Source organism: Somniosus microcephalus, chromosome 12 (assembly GCF_052327205.1).
Source record: "Somniosus microcephalus isolate GS21.2 chromosome 12, FLI_Smic_1.0, whole genome shotgun sequence".
Lineage (NCBI taxonomy): Eukaryota > Metazoa > Chordata > Chondrichthyes > Squaliformes > Somniosidae > Somniosus > Somniosus microcephalus.
Window position 1 is genome coordinate 129024146 of NC_140998.1, and position 24332 is coordinate 129048477.

The following is a 24332-nucleotide window of genomic DNA, read 5'->3' on the forward strand; positions in this document are numbered from 1 at the left end:
GTGTTGAGAAAATACAGAAAATGTTCAAAATGTCAGTTTTCGAATTAAAATGTCTTTTGCATAATGAGCTCTCCCAATGATTCATAGCACAGTAACAGGCCATTCAGCCCATCAAGTCTGTGCTTGTGTTTCTCTCCAATAGCACCACCTAATCTAAACCCACTCTCCTGCTCATTCCCCACATCATTTAATGTTCCTCTTTTTCAAACAACTCTCTAATTCTAATCACCCTCCCCATTAATTCATTTTGTGATTATCTTAAATTTGTACTCTCTTGTTACCATAACAATCAATATAAACGATCTACTATTAATTTACCAGATCATAACCCTCAATAATCTTGAAGCCCTCAATCAGGTCACCCTTTTACATCCTCAGTTCTAATGAAAAAGCCCTAACTTCGCAAGTCTCGCTATAACATCTCATCTCAGCTAACACTGCAGTGAATCGTCACTGTACCTTTCCTATTGCTGTTATCTCTCTCCTCTAATAGGGTGCTGAAAACTGCACAGTACTCCAACTGTGGCCAGACTGAGACACTGTACAAGTTTAACATTACCTCCTTGATTTTCTATTCTATTATCTTATCTTTGTATGGCCTTATCTACATGAATTGCCATCTTTAATAACTTATGAATCTGCATACCAAACTCCTCTACTCCCTTTACAAATCTTACCACTGCCCTTACCTTGAAGATATATTTATTCTCTGATTTCAAAATGCATTATTTCACATTCTTTTAACTGTATCTGCTGATCCTGCTAGCCAATCTATGTCCTTCTGTAGTCCTTCATAATTTGCGATAACCCCAATTTAGTGTCATACTCAAATTTCAATATTGTTCCCTCAATTCTCAAATTCAGATTATTTATGCATAGTAATAACAACAGCGGCCCCAACACCGACCCATGAATTACCAATTGCAACATCTTTCCAGTCTATGAAATTTCCCTTTCCCCCCACCCTTTGCTTTCTGCCCTCCAACCACATTGCTAGCCATGTAGTCCTAACCCATATGCCATTATATTTACCCATGAGTCGCTTATGTGGTACCTTATTTATTGCTGTTTGAAAATGCAAATGATCCACATCCACTACATTATTTTTTTCTGTGCTCTCTGATATTTCTTCAAAGAATTCTATAAGGTTGGTGGTGGGTAAATGCACTGACTGGTGTGGCACTAAGCAGTATAGACCAGGAAGATCCTAGATCTTATCTGCTGGCCTATGCTGGGACAGCGGACTTCAACCAGGGCCATGGTGCGGCACTAGAACGGGCAGCAGCAACCCTGGATTAATGACAGTTACTGCTTCTGATGACTATGCATTGACTAGCATTGGAAAGTGCTTGTACATGGACATCAGCTGGGGATAGGATTGGACTTGGCCACAATGTCCCCACTTCTTTCCACTGCTCTTGGAGGGAAAGAAATGATAAAGAGAGAGAAGATAGCTTATGCAAGTAAGCTAGCAAGAAATATAAAAACAGAGTGTAAGAGCTTCTACAGGTATACAAAAAGGAAGTGAGTAGCTAAAGTAAACACTGGCTCCCTAGAGGAAGAGTCTGGGGAATTAATAATGGGAAACAGGGAAATGGCGGAGACTTTGAACAAATATTTTGTATCGGTCTTCACGGTAGAAGACACTAAAAGTATCCCAATAATGGATAATCAAGGGGCTATTGGGGTGGGGTGGGGAACTTAAAACAATCACTATCACTAGAGAGAAAGTACGAGGCAAACTAATGGGACTAAAGGTGGACAAGTCCCCTGGACCCGATGGCGTGCATCCTAGAGTCTTAAAGGAGGTGGCTGCAGAGATAGTGGATGCACTGGTTGTAATCTACCAAAATTCCCTGGATTCTGGAGAGGTCCCAGCAGATTGGAAAACCACAAATGTAACGCCCCTATTTAAGAAAAGGAGACAGAAAGCAGGCAACTATCGACCAGTTAGCCTAACATCTATCATTGGGAAAATGCTGGTGTCCATCATTAAGGAAGTGGCAGCAGGACATTTAAAAAATCATAATATAGTCAAGCAGAGTCAGCATGATTTTATGAAAGGGAAATCATGTTTGACAAATTTGCTGGAGTTCTTTGAGGATGTAACGAGCAGGGTGGATAAAGGGGAACCAGTAGATGTCGTGTTGTTGGATTTCCAGAAGGCATTCGATAAGGTGCCACATAAAAGGTTACTACACCAGATAAGAGCTCACAGGGTTGGGGGTAATATATTAGCATGGATAGAGGATTGGCTAACTAACAGAAAACAGAGAGTCGGGATAAATGGGTAATTTCCAGGTTGGCAAACTGTAACTAGTGGGGTGCCGCAGGGATCTATGCTGGGGCCTCAACTATTTACAATCTATATTAATGACTTGGATGAAGGGACTGAGTGTAATGTAGCCAAATTTGCTTATGATACAAAGATAGGTGGGAAAGCAAATTGTGTGGAGGACGCAAAGAATCTCCAACGCGATATAGATAGGCTAAGGTGAGTGGGCAGGAATCTGGCAGATGGAGTACAATGTGGGAAAATACGAGGTAGGAAAAATAAAAAAGCAATTTATTATTTAAATGGGGAGAGATTACAAAATACAGAGATACAGAATGATCTGGGGGTCCTTGAACATGAATCACAAAAAGTTAGCATGCAGGTACAGCAAGTAATTAGGAAGGCAAATGGAATGTTGGCCTTTATTGCAAAGGGAATGGAGTATAAAAGTAGTGAAGTCCTGTTACAACTGTACAGGGCGTTGGTGAGACCACACCTGGAGTACTGTGTACAGTTTTGGTCTCCTTATTTAAGGAAGAATATACTTGCATTGGAGGCAGTTCAGAGAAGGTTCACGAGGTTGATTCCGGAGATGAAAGGGTTGTCTTATGAAGAATGGTTGAGCCTATACTCATTGGAGCTTAGAAGAATGAGAGAGGATCTTATTGAAACATATAAGATTCTGAAGGGGCTTGACAGGGTAGTTGCAGGGAGGATGTTTCCCCTCATGGGGGAATCTAGAACTAGGGGGCATAATTTCAGAATAAGGGGGAACCCATTTAAATTGGAAATGAGGAGGAATTTCTTCTGTGAGGGTCGTGAATCTTTGGAATTCTCTTCCCCAGAGAGCTGTGGAGGCTGGGTCATTGAAGATATTTAAGGTGGAGATAGACAGATTTTTGAATGGTAAGGGAGTCCAGGGTTACGGGGAGCGGGCAGGGAAGTGGAGTTGAGGCAAGATCAGATCAGCCATGATTTTATTGAATGGCAGAGCAGGCTCGAGGGGCCAAATGACCTACTCCTGCTCCCACATCTTATGTCTTCTATACACATCATCACACGTGAGGACACCACCCACCAGGTACATGGTACATACTCATGTGACTCGGCCAACATTGTCTACCTCATACGTTGCAGGAAAGGATGCCCCGGAGCATGGTACATCGGCGAGACCATGCAGACACTGCGACAACGGATGAACGGACACCACGCAACAATCACCAGGCAGGAGTGTTCCCTCCCAGTCGGGGAACACTTCAGCAGTCAAGGACATTCAGCCTCCGATCTTCGGGTAAGCATTCTCCAAGGCGGCCTTCGAGACACACGACAACGCAAAATCGTTGAGCAGAAACTGATAGCCAAGTTCCGCACCCATGAGGACGGCCTCAACCGAGATCTTGGGTTCATGTCACGCTACATGTAACCCCACCTGACGCAGGGTCATCCAGACTCGAGTCGACATTGGCTTGTTCTCTCTACACAGATGCGGCTGGACCTGCTGTGATTTCCAGCAAAAAAAATGTTTTTTGTCTGTTTTTTTGTTTTTCATACAGACCCCAGCATCTGCAATATTTGACCCCTTGTGACCCCACCTCATTGTTCTTTGATGTAATGTTTTCCTGACTGACCTGTTTGGACACCTTTGATTGCTGTGATTATCTCTCTGCCGAGGTGTGATAAATGGCAGTTGGAAACATTACCTGTAAACATCTGACGTGATTCTCTGACTATATAAGCTGTGTCTTTATGCATTTCTCCACTTCACCTGATGAAGGAGCAGCGCTCCGAAAGCTTGTGATTTCAAATAAAGCTGTTGGACTATAACCTGGTGTTGTGTGACTTCTTACATTTGTCCACCCCAGTCCAACTCCGGCATCTCCACACCATGGCTACTATCGACACCACAACCTGCTGGCTCAAAGTGGAGAGGATCTCCAAGAAGATCGCGCATATCGACACAGACATCAAGTTTCTACAGAGATGCAAGAAAGCAGCCAAGATCCTGAAAGGACTACAGATCACGAACCCACTCAAGTCGACCTACAACACAGACTACGCTGAGAGACTCTGCCGTCGTACCTCTCGCACACTCCTCAACCATCTCGTACACCAGCTCTACAGCAGACGCCGCAACCTCGAAACCGAGATGGAGTCCATGTTCTCAGCCTGTGCTCAGGACACAGACCAGCTACGAGACCCCGCCAAACAAACAAGGCAACGGAACTACGCTACCTACATGCACACCAAGAACAGGAAGCTTGAGAAACTCGGCATCACCAGCAGCAGCAACCAAGCCTCCCCCGGTACCACGGTTGAAACCACAGGGAAATCCATCGTCAACCTGTCCGACCACACCCTTCAACCAGACGAAATTGAAGTTCTCAGCCGAGGGCTCAATTTCTGCCCCACCACCAAAATGGGCCCTATCGGTCTCGCGGCAGACACAGAGGAATTCATCAGGAGAATGAGGCTCCGGGAATTCTTCCAGAAATCCCAAGATGTCAGCATCGAACCCAATGAGACAATCAATGATCCAGAACAGCAGACAGAGGGATCCGCAGTGCAGCAACCGAAGAAGAGCGAGTCAAATTGGACCCCTCCGGAGGGTCGCTGCCCTAAGCTTGACATGTATACTCAAGCTGTCAGGAGATGCATCAACGCCAGATTCATCAGCCGCACTCACAAGACAGTCCAGAATGTCACCCGAGAACAACGCAACGCCATCCACGCTCTCAAGACCAACCACAACATCGTCATCAAACCAGCAGACAAAGGAGGCGCCATCGTCATACAGAATGGACTATTGCAAAGAAGTATACCGACAACTGGACAACCAGGAACACTACAGACAGTTACCCGCAGATCCAACCAAAGAACACACCCGCCAACTCAACAGACTGATCAAGACCTTCGATCCAGACCTTCAAAGCATCCTACATGCTCTCATCCCACGTACTCCCCGCGTGGGAGACTTCTACTGCCTCCCAAAGATACACAAAGCCAACACACCCGGACGTCCTATCGCATCAGGCAACGGAACCCTGTGTGAGAACCTCTCTGGATATGTCGAGGGCATCCTGAAACCCATCGTACAGGGAACCCCCAGCTTCTGTCGCGACACTACAGACTTCTTACAGAAACTCAGCACCCACAGACCAGTTGAACCAGGAACACTCCTCGCCACGATGGACGTCTCGGCACTCTACACCAGTATCCCCCACGATGACGGCATCGCTGCGACAGCCTCAGTACTCAACACCAACAACAGCCAATCTCCAGACGCCATCCTACAACTCATCCGCTTCATCCTGGACCACAATGTCTTCACCTTCGACAACCAGTTCTTTACCCAAACACACGGAACAGCCATGGGGACCAAATTCGCACCCCAATACGCAAACATCTTCATGCACAAGTTCGAGCAAGACTTCTTCGCTGCACAGGATCTCCAACCAACGCTATACACCAGATACATCGACGACATTTTCTTCCTATGGACCCACGGCGAAGAATCACTGAAAAGACTACACGATAACATCAACAAGTTCCATCCCACCATCAAACTCACCATGGACTACTCCTCAGAATCGGTTTCATTCCTGGACACACGAATCTCCATCAAAGACGGACACCTCAGCACTTCACTCTACCGCAAGCCCACGGACAAACTCACGATGCTTCACTTCTCCAGCTTCCACCCCAAACCACGTTAAAGAAGCCATCCCCTATGGACAAGCCCTGCGAATACACAGGATCTGCTCAGACGAGGAGGAACGCGATGGACACCTACAGACACTGAAAGACGCCCTTGTAAGAACGGCATATGACGCTCGACTCGTCGATCAACAGTTCCGACGGGCCACAGCGAAAAATCGCATAGACCTCCTCAGAAGACAAACATGGGACACAACCAACAGAGTACCCTTCGTCATCCAGTACTTCTCCGGAATGGAGAAACTACGCCATGTTCTTCGCAGCCTTCAACATGTCATTGATGATGACGAACACCTCGCTAAGGCCATCCCCACGCCTCCACTTCAAACAGCCGCCTAACCTCAAACAGACCATCGTTCGCAGCAAATTACCCAGCTTTCAGGAGAACAGCGACCACGACACCCCACAACCCTGCCACAGCAACCTCTGCAAGACATGCCAGATCATCAACACAGATACCATCATCACACGTGAGGACACCACCCACCAGGTACATGGTACATACTCATGTGACTCGGCCAACATTGTCTACCTCATACGTTGCAGGAAAGGATGCCCCGGAGCATGGTACATCGGCGAGACCATGCAGACACTGCGACAACAGATGAACGGACACCGCGCAACAATCACCAGGCAAGAGTGTTCCCTCCCAGTCGGGGAACACTTCAGCAGTCAAGGACATTCAGCCTCCGATCTTCGGGTAAGCATTCTCCAAGGCGGCCTTCGAGACACACGACAACGCAAAATCGTCGAGCAGAAACCGATAGCCAAGTTCCGCACCCATGAGGACGGCCTCAACCGAGATCTTGGGTTCATGTCACGCTACATGTAACCCCACCTGACGCAGGGTCATCCAGACTCGAGTCGACATTGGCTTGTTCTCTCTACACAGATGCGGCCGGATCTGCTGTGATTTCCAGCAAAAAAAATGTTTTTTGTCTGTTTTTTTGTTTTTCCATACAGACCCCAGCATCTGCAATATTTGACCCCTTGTGACCCCACCTCATTGTTCTTTGATGTAATGTTTTCCTGACTGACCTGTTTGGACACCATTCACACCTTTGATTGCTGTGATTATCTCTCTGCCGAGGTGTGATAAATGGCAGTTGGAAACATTACCTATAAACATCTGACATGATTCTCTGACTATATAAGCTGTGTCTTTATGCATTTCTCCACTTCACCTGATGAAGGAGCAGCGCTCCGAAAGCTTGTGATTTCAAATAAAGCTGTTGGACTATAACCTGGTGTTGTGTGACTTCTTACAGTCTTCTATATAACGACCTCCTGACGTCCATTTTCAGATTCACATATGAAACATGACTGAGCTGTCAGAAGACTGTCAGTACCTGTGGAATCATGCATAAGGAACTGCTGATTCTGTTAACGCTGGTTTTGCTCATATCAGCACTACAATGGCCTCAGTGCATTTAGATCAGAGAATTTGGTAAAATTATCAGCTTTTGATCATTATCCAATAACACTTTCTGGAAAGTGTGTATATGTGGATGTCAGGTGAGGACAGGCTCTCGTAACAACATTCGGATCAGTTATTCAATAAACTTAGTAAGGAATAATAATCAAAGGGCAGCAGATAAATCATTAACCTCTTCAGCTTAACTCCTCATCTGGGAAAATATTTTCCACATCTAATGCCTGAATGTGGCTCACTGAATTGTCTGTCCTGATTATCCTAACAATCACACTACCAACCCCATTAGGAAGGATGTAAACTACAAAGAAAATTAGTTAACTACTTCTTGTTAAAGTCATCTAAGAGGAAGTCAGACCATGAAATCAAGTAACATTTCTTCAATAACACATTCATGATCATATAATTAATATTTATGCAGTACGAGTACTCAAGTTACGCTGATAGATTTTAATTCCATCATTTAAGACTAAGGTAACAAAGGCACTTCAAGTGTATCACAATAACCCATCATCATCTGGGCTCTACTTACTGAAAGTTGATATTCTGCTCACTGTCAAACATTGACATAATGGTTAGTTTTGATTAGGCTCTCATGTATAGCTTTTAATAACAAGCCTATTGAATATATTAAGTGTCTAGTTAGTTCAGCTTATTGTCGATTACCTCACAGCTTTAGCAAAGCTTTCCAGATTTTACATAACCTTGCCCTTGTGAGCCAGAATAGCACGGCTGTGAGTTGGGATAGTAGGATCGAGATTTGGTACAGTAGGGTTGGTGGCTTTGCCTACTTCTGGGATGCTCAGATCTGCCTCCAAGTTATCAACGTGATGATTCTCCATCTGTTAGAACAGTTTAGCCTTCTTCAAATTCTGTTCTGACTTTGTTGCACTAACCTTGCTTCTGTTTTTAGAAATTTAACTATTAATTACAAGTGCTGCTCTCAATCATTTGCATATCCCTGGATAGTACAGTTTTTAAACCTAACACTGAAATCAACTTCTCGGACTTTCTGGGTCAAAAACCTCATCTTTCATACCATTAATTCTCCTTCAATATCATTCCAACCAACTTGTGTGATACACCTTGTTGCAACGATTCTTATATTTTGTGACAATGCCTCAGACACATCAAGGATTTATAATGAGAAAACCTTTAATTGCTTGAGAAAAGGCAGGACTCGTCTTCAGTTGTGAACACTATTACTTTCCCTGGCTTTAAATTACAGTGGTAAGACAACCCACAGGAGAAAGAGGTCATTCCCAGGTTTAGTTGCAAAAAAATTCTCTCACTTTGTTTGGCTTTAATTAATGACAAAAGACAGTACAAGATAAGGGTGGTGGTTCTTATGTTGGTCACTCATCATAACCTTCCATTCAACCTTGACAAGCCTAAGTGTACCCAGATGCAGCCATTAATTGGAACTAAATGTTAACTGTGAAACACCCTTTGTCCTCACTGCTATCTTCAAGTAGCCATGCTTCTTAGCATTAACTCTTTGTTTCACAAAATGAAGCAGGATTGTTGCAAGCATCATGTTAGTGCACTTTTACTGCAATCTGTTCACCGGTGATGCTTCAACATTCCCTGCCGATGCTCATTATCTATGATCACACTGGAATAATGGCCACCTGATGATGTTCCAGATGACTGTGAAATCATACTTCAGCAACTACCTGCATAGCAATACATAGTATTATCTATATGCAATAATGTTTGAAAAAACATGAAATCAACGTTTCAGAGAATAGAACATACTGCAGTAATGAAACCCTTTAGGATGTGTTATTTGTCCACTGCAGTCCACAGCATTGAAGATGCCCTGGTCTGCTATCACACAGCGTGTAAAAAAAATGATAGCAATAAGCAGAGCAAGAATCAAGTTTTGGTTGTTGTGATCTACTGAGTTCTGTTAATGAAAGAACGAAATAGAGCAAACAAACAATCTAATGTGTCTTAATGGCTCAGATTTTGCGTTATAAATAACGGTGAGGCTAACGGTGCTCACCGTTGTTATGAATTAAATCGGAGCGGGCGCATAGGTTCTCCAATGTGGCACTGGAGGTCCTCGTGGAGGCGGTCCAGAGGAGGAGGGATGTCCTGAACCTGCCCGGGGGGGGGGGGGGGGGGGTGAGAAACACCACCTCACCCTCCTGTCCCTCTTTCTACCTGCATGGCCTCATGTTCTCCTCCCATTGCTCGTCCAGACCAAGGGACCCCTAAGCAAGATGGCCATGACCAAGCACTCACTTTCTCCTGGTGACTCCTATAAGATGGAATAGCACAGCACTCACTCTTTTTAGGTGAAGTTCTCAGAGAATTTCCAGAATAAATGTTGCTCGAGTGTTGGAGAAGTCATGACAAAGTGTCCCAGAAAGTCTGCCAATGTGTCTCCGAGGTCCTCTTCACAGCTCCAGCAGCAAGTGATCATGAAATGGTGAGTATCCCTTTAAATAGCGCTTGAAATCGATATCACCGCCGTGTTTACTCCCAAACAGCTGCTCACCGTTAGGAGAGGGCTTTAGTTGAAGCGCTGGTCACTAAACTGCCTTGCAGCATCTTTAATGAGCGCTAGCAGGCATTTTAAGTGGCAATCAGCTGTTTAATAAGCCTCTGGGAGGCCATTCCGAGCGCTGTCTTCAACTCCTTTACCAAGATGGTGCCTTGTGCTAAATGCGGGCTAAACCGGCATTTCAGCTTAAGGCCCCACCTTGGCCACCTCTTTAGCACCTAACGTATTCAGTGAAAATCGCCCTCCCCAAATGTTTTAGTAAAATCTCTAGCGAAGTAATCCTAACTCACTGGCATTTATATGCGGGCATTCCATGCACTTGAATTATGTCAAACTGCACCCATCTGCCTACGCGTGAAACAATGCAGAAGTGGTCTTCTTTATTAGCTGAGGAACAAATCTAATACCTAATCTATAAAAGTTCAAAAATACAAACACAAGATCTGGAACACTGAAATTAAAAACAGAACACACTGGAAATGCACAGCAAGTCAGTTAGTTTCTGAAAGAGGAAAACCTCCCAGGTGGGATCCTGCTTCACTTACACACAGCAGCAACACATTGCAGTGGAATTACTCTCCATACTTTCTCCAAACAGTGTCCAGTTCATGCAAATTGGGGGAGGAACTCTTCTGGTAATACTTGGTGTACAGTCACATTTACACAACAAATGGCCGTGGATTCATCTGAATTCACAATCTATCAGTATTACAGAACATAAATGGTAAACCAGAACAAATTGTACTTACAATTCAGGCAGATCCAACAATCTCAATCATTGAAGTATTCTCCATTTGATACTCAATTCACTTCAACCACGAATCAGTTCATCCTGGAAATCATGAAAAGAATGACTGCATTTATATAGCGTTTTTCACAACCTCGAGATGTCCCAAAGTGCATTTACAGCCAATTAAGTACTTCTGAAGTTTCTGTTGTAATGTAGGAAATGCGGCAGCCAATTTGTGCACAAGGTCCCACAAACAGCAATGTTATAATGATTAGATAATCTGTTTTAGTGATGTTGGTTGAGGGATAAATGCTGGCTAGGACACCAGGGAGAACTCCACTGCTCTTCTTTGAAATAGTGCCATGGGATCTTTTACATCCACCTGAGAGGACAGACTGGGCCTCAATTTAACATCTCATCCAAAACACGGCACCTCTGACTGTGCAGCACTCCCTCAGTACAGTTGACATCTTGCACAGCACACTGTTTTGATGACTGATGTAGGTTAAGTACCAGATACAAATGTTAACATGATGTCTTCTGAACCTCATTAGCACATTTCCCCCCCCCCACCACTATTGAGAAACTGTGATGAACAGCAATGGCACACAGCACACAATTGCCATTGCGAATGAAGAGAGTTGGAGGGAATATGAGTTCAATCAAGACGGAATGGTTCGGTAATGCCAGACTTGGAGATTCTAATGTACGGATGGAAACAACACGTTACTGGTACAGCAGAGCTGGCAGTCAGCCCTGTAAGCGTTAAAGCACATTAAGAGTGAGCAAATTCACTTTTAAATTCCTCAAATGTCCTTGCTTTTCCTGTTGTAAATTAGCCTAATAGAGGAAAGTCATTCAGGTCAGCCACATTTAATGAAGGCAGACAATGATTGCCTTTTATGAGGATTATAAGAATTTCATTATTTTCTGTGCATTATTAAAAGGCTCATTATTGATGGCATTTCCTGTGTTTTTTTGGGTGTTTCTAATTAGTATAGCACGGTAACAATCCCCCAGAGAGAGATTTGAGCACAGGTCAAAACATCAGAAAGCTTGCTCCCAAGTACATTCCTCCGAGGACAAATTATTTGATAACAAATTGCCTGCCATAAACTGTGGGTCAAATTACCTTTTGATAAAAGCTATTAATTTCCGTACAATGGGGACTATTTTAAATTATTCTAGTACGACAAACAATACTTTTGGTATTACTCATTTAAATATTACATAAATTTACTTGACGCTGTACCACGGAGCAAGAACATTTCTGCTAGATTTCTAATGCAGAGTTATGATTTACTGTAAAAATCGGTGTACATGTCGCAGACTGGACTTTTACGATGGACATAGAATGGGAAGAGATTACGGATATACACTCTGATTTGCATCTTCCACAATTTGCAGACTAAGACCTCATATATGCAGTTTTATATGTATATTTTAAATTTAGAAGGACAAAACTCATCGTGCAAGAAGCACAATGGTTGACAAGTAGGAGAAAAGATTAGATAAGATGAAGAGGTAGCGCTTAGATGACGCAAAAATAAAGTTTTAAGAGCTGTAAATTCTAAGGCGAAAATAACACTGAGGGAGTTAAGAACTCCATATTTGGAGGGCTGGGAGACACGGAGTTTGAGTGAAAGCTGGTGTGTGGAAAATGAGCCTTTTCTAAACGGGTGCCCGATCCAATCCTGTCAGTTTCCCGCCGAGTGGGTTAGGTTAAAATTATCTAGGATTTCCACCCAGTGAGAATGCAGAGAGCAGGAAAAGCATGATGGACAATGTATTTGGAGGTATGGGGAACAAGATAGGAATGTTTAAGGGTAATGGCCATGATTGTGTTGAGAAAGCAGAGAAAGAGCACACTTTCTGGTGAAGGTAATGGTATTTGGAGTTTGTCTCAGTTCATTCATTAGAGGAAGAAGTCAGGTTCCTTTTCTTTATTTAACGGAATTCTCCAGGGATCGCTCACATAACTGGGTTTCCTATTTTATTTCTTAATTCACCGACGGCCATCCCATGACCCAGAATATATGTAGCCATCACATTTCCTGCGCAGAATTCTGAAGAAAGCTGGTTGGCTTTGTTTTTACCTGTACTATGGCTTGGGTCAGGGTGATGTGCGAGGAAGGTTGTCTCAATAGGTTTAAGGGAGACCATACAGACAAACAGAATTGTTACACCCCAGAAACTGGGACTTTAAATATTGGTCAATTTTGGGGGCAGTTTTAACCAAACCCACTCAGTGGCAAACTGACAGGGTCAGATTGGGCTCTGCCCAATTTTACTTTTCATCGACTTCAATCGGGCGATGTGTAAAACAGGTGCCCGATCCAATCCGATTCAGTCAGTTTCCCGCCATGTGGGTTAGATTAAAATTATCCATTATTACAAATAACACAAATTCTAAACCTCTAAAGGCTGACACAAACCTGTGACACATCAAATTCTTTTCAGACATACGTTCAGGCCATTGCTAAAATCTAAATTAATTCAATTTATATTTGTTACACACTGACACATTGATCGGTTCGCCTGGAGCTGCTGTCGGACAGGACAACTTAACAGCAACAAGGCCCACTTTATTTAAATATCCACGTTCAGTCACTTCAATGCATTTGAAGTATAATATTAACTAATTAGTTACATTTCTCAAGTGATACTCCCTCCTTCTCAACACAAATTCCCTCCTTTAATGCCCCTTATCGCTGCCTTGATCCCGTCTTTCAGCCAAATGGATGGTGCTGAATGGGCCTTAACTGCTGCTCTTCAGAACAGCACTGCAAGGATGATTCCTGCCAGTTTGACTTCTGTTTCAGGCAGTACACTGGACTGACCTGCAATGCTCTGTCTAAAAGCCACGCTGAAAATGACAAAATGATGACTGACAAATGGACCGGGGGGGGAGGAGGAGTATCAAACCCATACAATGTCATCAGTTTGAGGCAATATTAACTTAGGGGTCTTGTTTACATCCCATCAGCAAACTACCCACCTGGGCGGAAAGAGGCAGCTGGTCAGCCTCGAGCAGGTCAAAATCACGGGGCCTGGAGACCCCCACCGCCACAACTAGTACCAAGGTAAGTCGCCGTGGGGGAAGATTGTGGCCATTTTGTGGGCGGGGGGGCGGAAGCAATGGCCCAGACTTTCCTTGTGGGCCCGGAGGAGCCCCAAAAGAAAGTTTTTCATTGACCTTAGAGGGCCTTATCTTCATCCCCACCAAGTTTTACCACTCAGAACACAGGTAAAATGTCACCGGGATCCGACTGATGTCATAGGACTCCAATTAGCCTATGATTTATTAGGCTCCCGTCTGTGTCAGGCAGGCGCTTCTGCAACCTATGGTTTCTCAAATATATTCTCCAGTACAAGGAATCCTGTCAATGTGGGATTTTCATAAATTGGTAAAAGCATTGGGCTGCTAAGTGATGTGAAGCCATAACGATCAGAAAGGTCTCGGGTTTGCTTCTTGCTTTGAGCTGAATTAGCTGATCCTGATCAATGTGGTATGCTGCATTGATCTCCGTGTCTCTGGATTAAAGTGATGAAAGGATTAGTGTTTGATCATTTAGTTGAGCTGTGAGAACTAGGGGGCACGTGTATGAAATGCTTAGACAAAGAATTAGGTTAAATATTTGGAACTATTTCTTTTCACAGAGGATTATCGGCCTCTGAAACAGAATTGCGGAATGTGCAGTGAGAGTGGATTCCCTGCAAAACAGAGGTGGGCAGGTTCCTGAGATAGAAAAAAAGACTTGCATTTCTATAGCGCCTTTCATGACCACCAGACGTCCCAAAGCGCTTTACAGGCAATGAAGTACTTTTTGAAGTGTAGTCACTGTTGTAATGTAGGAAATCATTGCAATTTTTAAAAAGGTACGTTGCAGTGTAGCTGGGAATAGTGAGGCTCCAGTCACCGTGGCCCCATGGAACTTGCTCGATTTCCGCAGGGAATCGGAGACGTATCTTCCAGAGCTTTCCCTAAATTGGCCACAGTCTTTTTGCTTCTCCCAGGAGTCTGCATAACTGGGCCAGAACGGTAAGGGCAGACCGATGGTGTATGTGGCTGTAAAATGTCTGAATGCTACAGGCTTGATGGACCCAATGGCTTTTTCCCCCACTCGTCTTTTGTTCAAAGAGGCAGTGAAGAGGAAAACAATCAGCCAGAGACAATTGCTGAAAAGCTACGGTTCATGTGAGGACTTCCATAGCCAAACACCCTCCTGAAACTCATTATCTCGAATCACACTGGAGGGGTGGCAACTGGGGAAAAGTATTCGAATTTTGTTGATGTTCATGGAAGTGTTCTCCAACACAAGTCATCGCATTCAGGTTAGGAGAGAAGAAAGGGGCAGGACAAGTTGAAAAGGACAATTGCACACCCACTTAATTCATGCAGGGGAACAATAATTATTAATTGAGAAATCAAGGCTCACAGTACCAGATACCAACACTGAAAAGAAGTAAGTCAAGAGGTGGCCCTAAGCTTAGGTTTTAAATGTCTATATAGTATGAAAGGATATTTATTTATTTAAGGAACCACAACAGTGGGGTAGAGTTTCCGTTTCAGGCGCAGTCGCCAAAATGGGCGCAAATATTTTGAAGCGTTTTTTCCCCAAATGAGCTTCCACTCAAACTCATTTGCATGAATCTGCCATGAACCAGCGCAATCGGGCAAAATCATTTTTTTTTTAATTTGCTTTAAAAATTATCCCTTGATTACATTTAAGAGTGGTAATGAGGTGCAGTTTGAGTAATACAGCTGCAAATGGGTTTATCACAAAACAAAGCATTTTTAATCACAAGGTCAATCCCCACCTGTGAGCAACCTGATTTTAAGTAACTGAAAATGAGTTAAAAAAATATACAGAACCATTTGCTAGTTATGATAGCAAAATACTGTGGATGTTGGAAATCCGAAATAACAACAGAAAATGCTGGAAAAACTCAGCAGGTCAGGCAACATCCGTGGACAGAAATTTGAGTTGACGTTTCGGGTCGAACCCTTCTTCAAAACTGGAAAGAAAAGATAGATCGGAGGCAGGGCTGCGATCGGACAAAAGAATAAAAGAAACAAAAGAAGTAAAAAAGAGACAATAAAAGGTATTAGAAGCTAGACAAGATGGTAATAGGCTGAGATTAGGTGTAAAGTGTCCTGGCAGGGCAAGAGATAGCTGCCAGGTGTGAGAGAGAAACAAAAGGAAAGGGGGGGGGGGGAAAAGGAGTGGAAAAATTACAAGAAAAAATGAAATAGGGGCCGAGGTTATGATCTGAAATTGTTGAACTCGATATTGAGTCCGGAAGACTGCAGAGTGCCTAATCGGAAGATGAGGTGCTGTTCCTTGAGTTTACGTTGAGCTTCCGTGGAACAATACAAGAGGCCAAGGACGGTGAGGTCCGAGTAGGAATGGAGCGGTGAATTAAAATGACAGGCGACCGGAAGCTCGGGGTCACCCTTATGGACTGAACGGAGGTGTTCCGCAAAGCGGTCACCCAATCTGCGTTTGGTCTCCCCAATGTAGAGGAGACCGCATCGTTATATTGGGCTACAGTAGTCAGGTTCTTCATAAATTCATAAATTAAAAAAAAAACTCTATTCAAAAGCTTTCAAAACGTGCCTAATAATGTCGTTGCAACCAAAAGAGATCCAGCTTAATTTGTAGAGCCTGCTCAAAGGCCTGCTTCCAGCGCGATGCTTTTTTGAGCTGGCGCAAAAGATTGCGGAATCTCGAGTTGCGCTGAATGTAATTTGCGCTTAAAATTCCGTGATCTTTTGCACTGGTTATGCCGATTTTGGGCGGATTGCGCCGAAAAATCCAGCGCAGCCGAGTGGAAACTCCAGGTCAGTATGTGTAACTGGAGACAAGTGTAACACGGACAGATGACTCTGGTGGATGCTGGCTGCACACAAATACTTGAAGAAATTGCTATGGATACTACTAGGCAAGTCACTAGGAGTAATGTTAACTTTAATCACTGGACGGAAAATGGGATATAGCGAATCGACATCCTGTTTTACACCCCGCCTGATTTTCAAAAATCGGGTGGGATGTAAAACAGGTGAGAGGTTCACTTTCACCCGGCAATAAAAGTTAAAATGGCCCCCCGTGATTTCCCATAGATGAATGCATGCTGCAGCAACTCTCATTCAACAAGTGATAGTTACCTTTGCATTGGGATGTCTTCATATTTGGGACAAAGTTCCAAAGCTCCTCAACAGGAGGAATGGTGCATGACACTTTGCCACTGTTATTCCTGTAGACACTTCAGATCCATTTAGTTCCTGAAGTTTGATTTCAGGGCTAACAGTTTTTTTGTAATGCAGTGATAATCTTGTGACTGACTGACACCCTACCCGGGCCAGAGCATTATTTACAGACTGTCAAGAACAAGAACTCTGTACAGCTGTGGAAGATCTAATGATCATTAAAATGTGATGAGCCACCAATCAGCGTCTCATAAAAACTATCGGAGGAACAAACCACAACTGAAATAAAAAGGTGCTCTGCTTTTCTGAGCAAATCATCAAGTTGTTATTGCCATTTTTAGATGTAACAGGCATTGTTCAATATTGAAAATTGGGTCCTAAATCCTCATTTCATATGTGGCATTGTATTACACAATTTTGTTTTTACATAAATGAATCTTGAAGTGACTTTTGCATTCAACATGCACTACCTTACGCTGCAAAAAGGGCCCAAAGTCACAGCTTTGTGTTATGTGTGAAAAACATTTTTTAGGCTCGAAGCTTGCCATTAAAGGTCAAATGCATCACCTGAACAATGAGTACATGCATGAATGAGTGAAGCTAACATCTATATCTATATTCCTGCACAGTATCAACTGTTCCAAGTGATGCCCATTTCCTAATATGCTGTGCTGTTCCTGTTGCTTATGAAGTAACAAAAATACTCTGAGATTTGGTTCCAATAATACATTGCTGTCCCAGATGATGAAGAATGTTTAAATCACGAACCCCATGACTGAGAAAGTTACTGGTCCCCAGCATTACAATGACAGCAGCCTCCTGATGCGGCAACTTGAGTGTATCACCTGAATAGCATTCTTTCAACTTGAAGGCTCAACAAGTTGCATCTCCCAAAGCTACTAAACAAGGAGAAGAAAATGGAGAATTCTCCCAATAGAAAAGACATCCAATGAACTGTTCTTTTGGTGAGGGAGAGATGGATTCTGTTACATGGAGCCGCATATGTACATACTTCTTCCTCGGGTCTCCACCTAATTGGAGTTCATTCCCATTTATTTCCCTTGGCTTCACCTGTTAAGGGACATTGATTTTTCAGTGAGGGAGTTGGTGATTTTAAAATTCTGTCACCTGGGATAACAATGCATTACTGACTAACTATCAGAGTAAGTTGATTACTTCATGAGTAACAGGAATCCTGCCACGTCTTGGGATATGGCCATTATGGAATGACAATTGGTAGAAGATGGAATTGCATAGGATTACAAAGGATATACGGCACAGAAACAGGCCGTTCAGCCCAACCAGTCCATGCCGGCGTTTATGCTCCACTCGAGCCTCCTCCCGTCTTTCCTCATCTAAATCTATCAGCATAATCCTCTATTCCCTTCTCCCTCATATGCTTGTCTAGCCTCCCCTTAAATGCATCTATACTATTCACTTCAACCACTCCCTGTGGTAGCGAGTGCCACATTCTCACCACTCTTTGGGTAAAGAAGTTTTTTCTGAATTCCCTATTGGATTTCTTGGTGATTATCTTATATTGATGGCCTCTAGTTGCGCTCTTCCCCACAAGTGGAAACATTCTCTCTGTATCCACTCTATCAAAACTATAGTAATCTGGGATGTAATGTTTAAGTTATCCACCAGATGGAGCCAAAGAGTAAGGGTTCACATTCACCAGTATTTTAAGGTAACGGGTCATGTACTCAATGTCCTGGTACACCAGTTATTAAGGTAATGTGGCATTGCATTATGGGTATGACTCAGAGGTGAATCCTCCATCTTGCATCGTGCAGTTAGAAATACTGTGTTTTGCTTGCAGCCTGTAAGAGATGTTTCTCTGCTACACCGTATAATAAACAGTTGGGTTTTGTTCTTTAAGATCTCGCTTATCTCAGTTTCGGACCTTACCACTCGGATATCACAAAAACCTTTTATAATTTTATAGATCTCTATTAGGTCAGCCCTCAGTCTTTTTTCAAGAGAAAAGAGACCCAGCCTGTTAATCCTTTCCTGATATGTATACCCTCGTATTTCTGGTATCATCCTTGTAAATCTTCTCTGCATCCTCTCCAGTGCCTCTATTTCCTTTTTATAATATGGTGACCAGAACTGCACGCAGTACTCCAAGTATGGTCTAACCAAGGTTCGATACAGGTTTAGCATAAATTCCCTACTTTTCAATTCTATACCTCTAGAAATAAACCCTCTTGCTTGGTTTGCTTTCTTTATGGCCTTGCTAACTTGTGTCTCAACTTTTAGTGATTTGTGTATTTGTACTCCGAGATTCCTTTGTTCCTCTACCCCACCTAGACTCGCACCCTCCAAGTAATAAGTGACCTCGCTATTCTTCCTACCAAAATGTAATACCTCACATTTATCTGTGTTGAACTTCATTTGCCAATTATATGCCCATTCTGCAAGTTTATTAATGTCCTCCTGTAATTTGTTGCAGTCCTCCTCAGTATTGACTACCCCCAGCCGCCCCCCCCCAAACAATTTGGTGTCATCCGCAAATTTAGAAATTGTGTATTTGATTCCAAAGTCCAAATCATTAATATAAATTGTGAACAACAGTGGTCCCAGCACTGATCCTTGTGGAACACCACTACCCACCTTCTGCTACGCTGAATAGCCATCTTTTACCCCTACTCTCTGCTTTCTGTCTTGAAGCCAGCTAGCTATCCATTCTACTACCAGTCCCCTGCCTCCGCATTCTCTGACCTTGTTCATCAGTCCATTGTGCCTTTACACAGCTACTATTTTTACTCATGGAAATGTGCACTGTAATCTTTCACATACGGACATACAAACAATGACAGACAGTTAAAGACCCTCTGGTCCATTGAGCCTGTCCCACTTAATTGCAATACTTTATGCATCATGATAGATACAGTCCAAGCCCACCTAAAATCACGTGATCTCCTGGAAAAAGGCAAAAAGCCAGTTAAAAAACCCAGGTCAATTTGGGGGCAAAAAAATTTGGGAAATTTCTCTCTGACCCATCTAAGCAAATCAAAACGAGTCCAGATCACTCTGGCCCTTGAATTTCCTGCAGTACCTACCTTCTATAAGAGGTGTTCTCCACCCCAGCCAGAAACAGGTCCAGCTCCTGCTTGAAGGAATTCAGCGAATCAGCATTCACCGCACGAGACGGCAGCCTGTACCAGAGGTCCACTATTCTCTGGGAAAAGAACCACCTCCTGACATCTAACCTAGATCTAGCCTTATACAATGTAAATTTGTGACCCCTGGTCCTCCCTAACCTATTTAATTGAAACAAACTGTCAATTGGAACAAAATCTATTCCCTTCATTATCTTATAAACCTCAATCAGATCACATCTAATTCTACGCTTCTCTAAAGTGTAAAGTCCCAACTCTTTCAGCCTATCTTGATAACCAAGATGCTTTAGACTGGGAATTAATCTAGTGGCCCTCTTCTGCACCCTTTCCAAATCCCCAATATCACCCTACATGTGAGGAGAGCAAAACTGGACACAGCATTCCAAGTGCAGCATGACTAAAGTCAAAATAGCATGCCTGGTCTTATACTCAATTGTCCTATGTATACACTCCTACACCCTATTTGCTCTAGCTATCGCTTCACAGCATTGCTCATGTGCCTTTAAGGATGTATGCACTATAATGCCCAAATCTCTTTCTATCTCCGCCTTCTTTAATGCTTTTCCCTGAAGGGTGTATGAATGTTGAGCATTTGTCCTGCCCACATGCAGAACACTGCACTTACCTAAGTTATACATCATGTTCCACTCATGAGCCCAATCTCCCATTAAGATCTGCCTGAAGCAGACAAGCATCGTCTATAGTCCGTATCATCTGCAAATTTGCAGATCATGTCCCCAACACCTACATCCAGATCATTAATAAAAATAGTCAAAAGCAGCAGTCCCAATACCGATCCCTGTGGGACACCACTGGTGACCGGTCTCCAAACTGATCCAAATCCATCTATAACTATTTTTTCCCAACGTCTTGCCAGCCAGTTCTCAATCCAGCTCAATATATTACCACTAATACCAGAGGTCCAAAGATGTGCGGGTTAGGTTGATTGGCTATGATAAATTGACCCTTAGTGTTAGGGGGATTAAATACGTGGGGTTACGGGGATAGGGTGGGATATGTGTTGGTGTAGGGGTTACGGGGATCGGGTGGGATATGTGTCGGTGCAGGCTCGATGGGCCGAAATGGCCTCTATCTGCACTGTGGGGTTTCTGAGGCTTCGATCTTGTGTGGTACCTTATCAAAAGCTTTTTGGAAGTCTAAGTAGACAATGTCTACTGGACTTCCCTCATCCACTAAATTTGTAACTTCTTAAAAAATACAATTAGATTTGTAATTGGATAAGTGGAAATGGAAACGACAGCACAGAAGATGGTCATTTGGCCCTTTGTATCTGTACCGCAGCTAGCTCCTTAAATGGAGCTATCTGCTTGAAGCCAATTTTTCTCCCTTTTCTCATATCCTTTTGTATTCTTCCTTCTCAAATACTTATCCAATTACTTTTTAAATGATGTTATGATCTCTTATCTCACAGCCAGTTGTGATAAAGCATCCCATGGTCTAATAACCCTCTGTGTGAAACCATTTGGAGTAACTTCCTCCTTCGTTCATCTAGTGTTAATGCTGAGTTTACAGCCCCTTGTGACTGATAGATGTCATTTAAAGAGAAGCTGGACTTTACTATAATAAGAACTTCCAGGTTGATGTCTTACAAGTGTTTATTGAAAGCTGATGTATTTCAATCAGAAACAAGTACATTTCAAAATATAAAGCAATGGATTGAAATAAGATGAAGTTGAAAAATGACAGTTTCATAACTGCATACAGTAATTTCTGAACATACTTTCTTCTGAAAAGCTCTGAATGCATGATGGTTGAGTGTTCAGATAAGTTCTGCTTTTTTGGGCAGAGTCAATGCATTGCAGCCTGTGTTTGTTGCTTTTTGTCAGGCATGATCCAACGAATATTTGAGGAGCTGTTTTTTCATGATACCTTAAATTAGTTTGGATATGTAATCATGAAGGATGCTGCTTAGCTGGGTATTTTAGAGCTGGCACTCTCAAAGCTATTGTTGTCTGTCAAGCACGAAGTGATCTTTTTAGCAAGGTATTGGGATGAAGCAGAGTAAGTTGATTTGGCTTGGTTTATGTTTATAGAATCATAGAATGGTTACAGCGCAGAAGGCCATTCGGCCCGTCGAGCCCATGCCGGCTCTCTGCAAGAGCACTTCAGCCAGTCGCACCCCCCCACCCTTTCCCCGTAGCCCTGCAATTTTTTTTCCTTCAGGTACTTATCCAACTCCCTTTTGAAAGCAGTGATTGACTCTACCTCCACCACCCTTTCAGGCAATGCATTCCAGATCATAACCACTCGCTGAATAAAAGGTTTTTCCTCATGTCGCCTTTAGTTCTGCTGCCAATCACCTTATATCTGTGTCCTCTGGTTCTTGACCCTTCTGCCAATGGGAACAGTTTCTCTCTATCTACTCTGTCCAGACCCCTCATGATTTTGAAAACCTCTATCAAATCTCCTCTCAATCTTCTCTGCTCTAAGGAAGAACAACCCCAGCTTCTCCAGTCTATCCACGTAACTGAAGTCCCTCATCCCTGGGATCATTCTCTAAGGGAGCTGTGAGCATTTTGTTGCTTTCAAGCTGCCAAAATCTCTTCAAGTGAAGTGGTGTGTTCTCATGAACCTTGATTCATCTACTGACAAATATACTGTGAAAAGGATAGTCCTGTTACACATGGCGCCATCAGGATGAGAATGATGGTCGCCTCTTCGTCCTTTCAAACAAAGTCTTGCCAAACATTTTTCTAGGATATCAATGCTCCTTTAATAACTTCTCCATCCTCACAGGAATTTTTATGGCTACATTGAGACCACGTTAGCAGCAGATAGAGAGAGCTCAGCACATGAATACACAAGGAGGATCTCAAGAAAAAAATAGCACCAATCTTAAAGCAGGCTCCCCGAGAGACTTCAATTTCAATTGGGCTGAAATCATTCATCAAGAATTTACATGGAGACTCCCCCGCTGCAACTTCGACGGAAACCCTGTTTCTGCGCATAAATGGGGTTTCCACTGAATTTGAGGAGTGGGGTGGGGAGTTGGGGAGGGGGAGCTGGACAGGAGAAGCCCCAGCCAAATTCCCAATTACTGTGTTTTCAAATAAGAACCGTTGCTATCTGCTGTCCAGATATTAATGAAAACAGTGCACATCTTTGTCTAATAAAGTGGGCCCCTTTGGACAATTCCATACAATGCTGTGATTAACTGTATTAATGGGCTGCCTAAATTCTAAGCATACCATGCCCCACACAATCCTATACTTAGAGTTGTTGTGGATTTAAGTGAAGTTGTGGAGGTAGAGAGCCCTCCATAAAACCTTACCAGCAACTAATGATTCATGCTGCAAATGAGAATTGCTGTTGCTCTTTATCTATTTGTACATAATATATATTTCAGAGAAAGGAAATGCCAGATACTAGTCTGTCACTTCCAACATGTGCTATGGAACCCTCTTTGATAAGCCAAGTGGCTTTTGACAGCCTTTCCAGCTGATGGATGTTAACTTGCATTTACAAACATGTTTATGATCTAGCTTCAGTGGGCTGCAAATCAAGGAGACTGAAAATCTCTCGAGTTTGAAGTCCGTTTGATTCAGGACAGTTGGCTTGGTTGATGATGGCTTCAGCAATTCTTAATATGCCACTGCTGATGTGACTCGGAGGTAAGGGAAATCTAAAAACTGGGAAAGAGCACAGAATGGCATTTTGATTGTGGTTAAATTCAGATTTTCCCATTTTGCAGCAATTCAGCATTCAGCTGACATCTTTTGCAAGTGCCTTTGAGGCTGGAGTTGAAAGCTGCTTCCACTGAGAGTTAGGGTTAACGACTGGATGTGGACATTACCTGCAGCTTTGAGATGAAGTTACTCTTTTATTCTTCTGTTTTTCTCCCATTACTTGTCCATGCCAAGCCACACACCACCAGCTACTGAGTTAGCAGAGAGAGTTGCCTGCTCCCGTGACACCATTCATGGTGTTGTGGCTGGCTGCAAGGAAGCATGACAGAATCCTGCTCTGCTTCTTTGTGCCATCGAATGGCAGTGAATAAGTTGTGAGCCATATTTGAAGCAAACTCTGCAGACACAAATAACCACACTGCCAAGTCACTCACTGCTCCCCTGCCCCCATCCCATGGCTGCTGCTATATTGCCGTCATTGCTCAAGCTATGTTTGAGATGGTTCTGTGATCTGCGTCTACTGCTGATAGCTGCTTCACCCCAACAACTGACCTTGCTGCACAAAGCAAACATTTGCTCTACAATTAGCCCTTGCACTGTACATATATTTTTGCAACTACTCGCAGTACTGAGGCCATGAATGAAACTCAGCAGAGTGCAGGAAATCAAATCTGCATACTATCATC

General features: G+C 43.3%; 1 protein-coding gene across 15 annotated transcripts in view; it reads right to left on the minus strand.

Moving 5' to 3' along the window:
• Nucleotides 1-24332, minus strand: part of LOC147109520 (alpha-(1,6)-fucosyltransferase) — a 993309-nt gene that overhangs the window by 654034 nt on the left and 314943 nt on the right. For all 15 annotated transcript variants that reach the window (XM_086003552.1, XM_086003543.1, XM_086003541.1 and 12 more), the window contains one exon: nucleotides 10683-10765. The gene's annotated coding sequence lies outside the window, so the exon portion shown is untranslated. The remainder of the gene's footprint in view (nucleotides 1-10682; nucleotides 10766-24332) is intronic.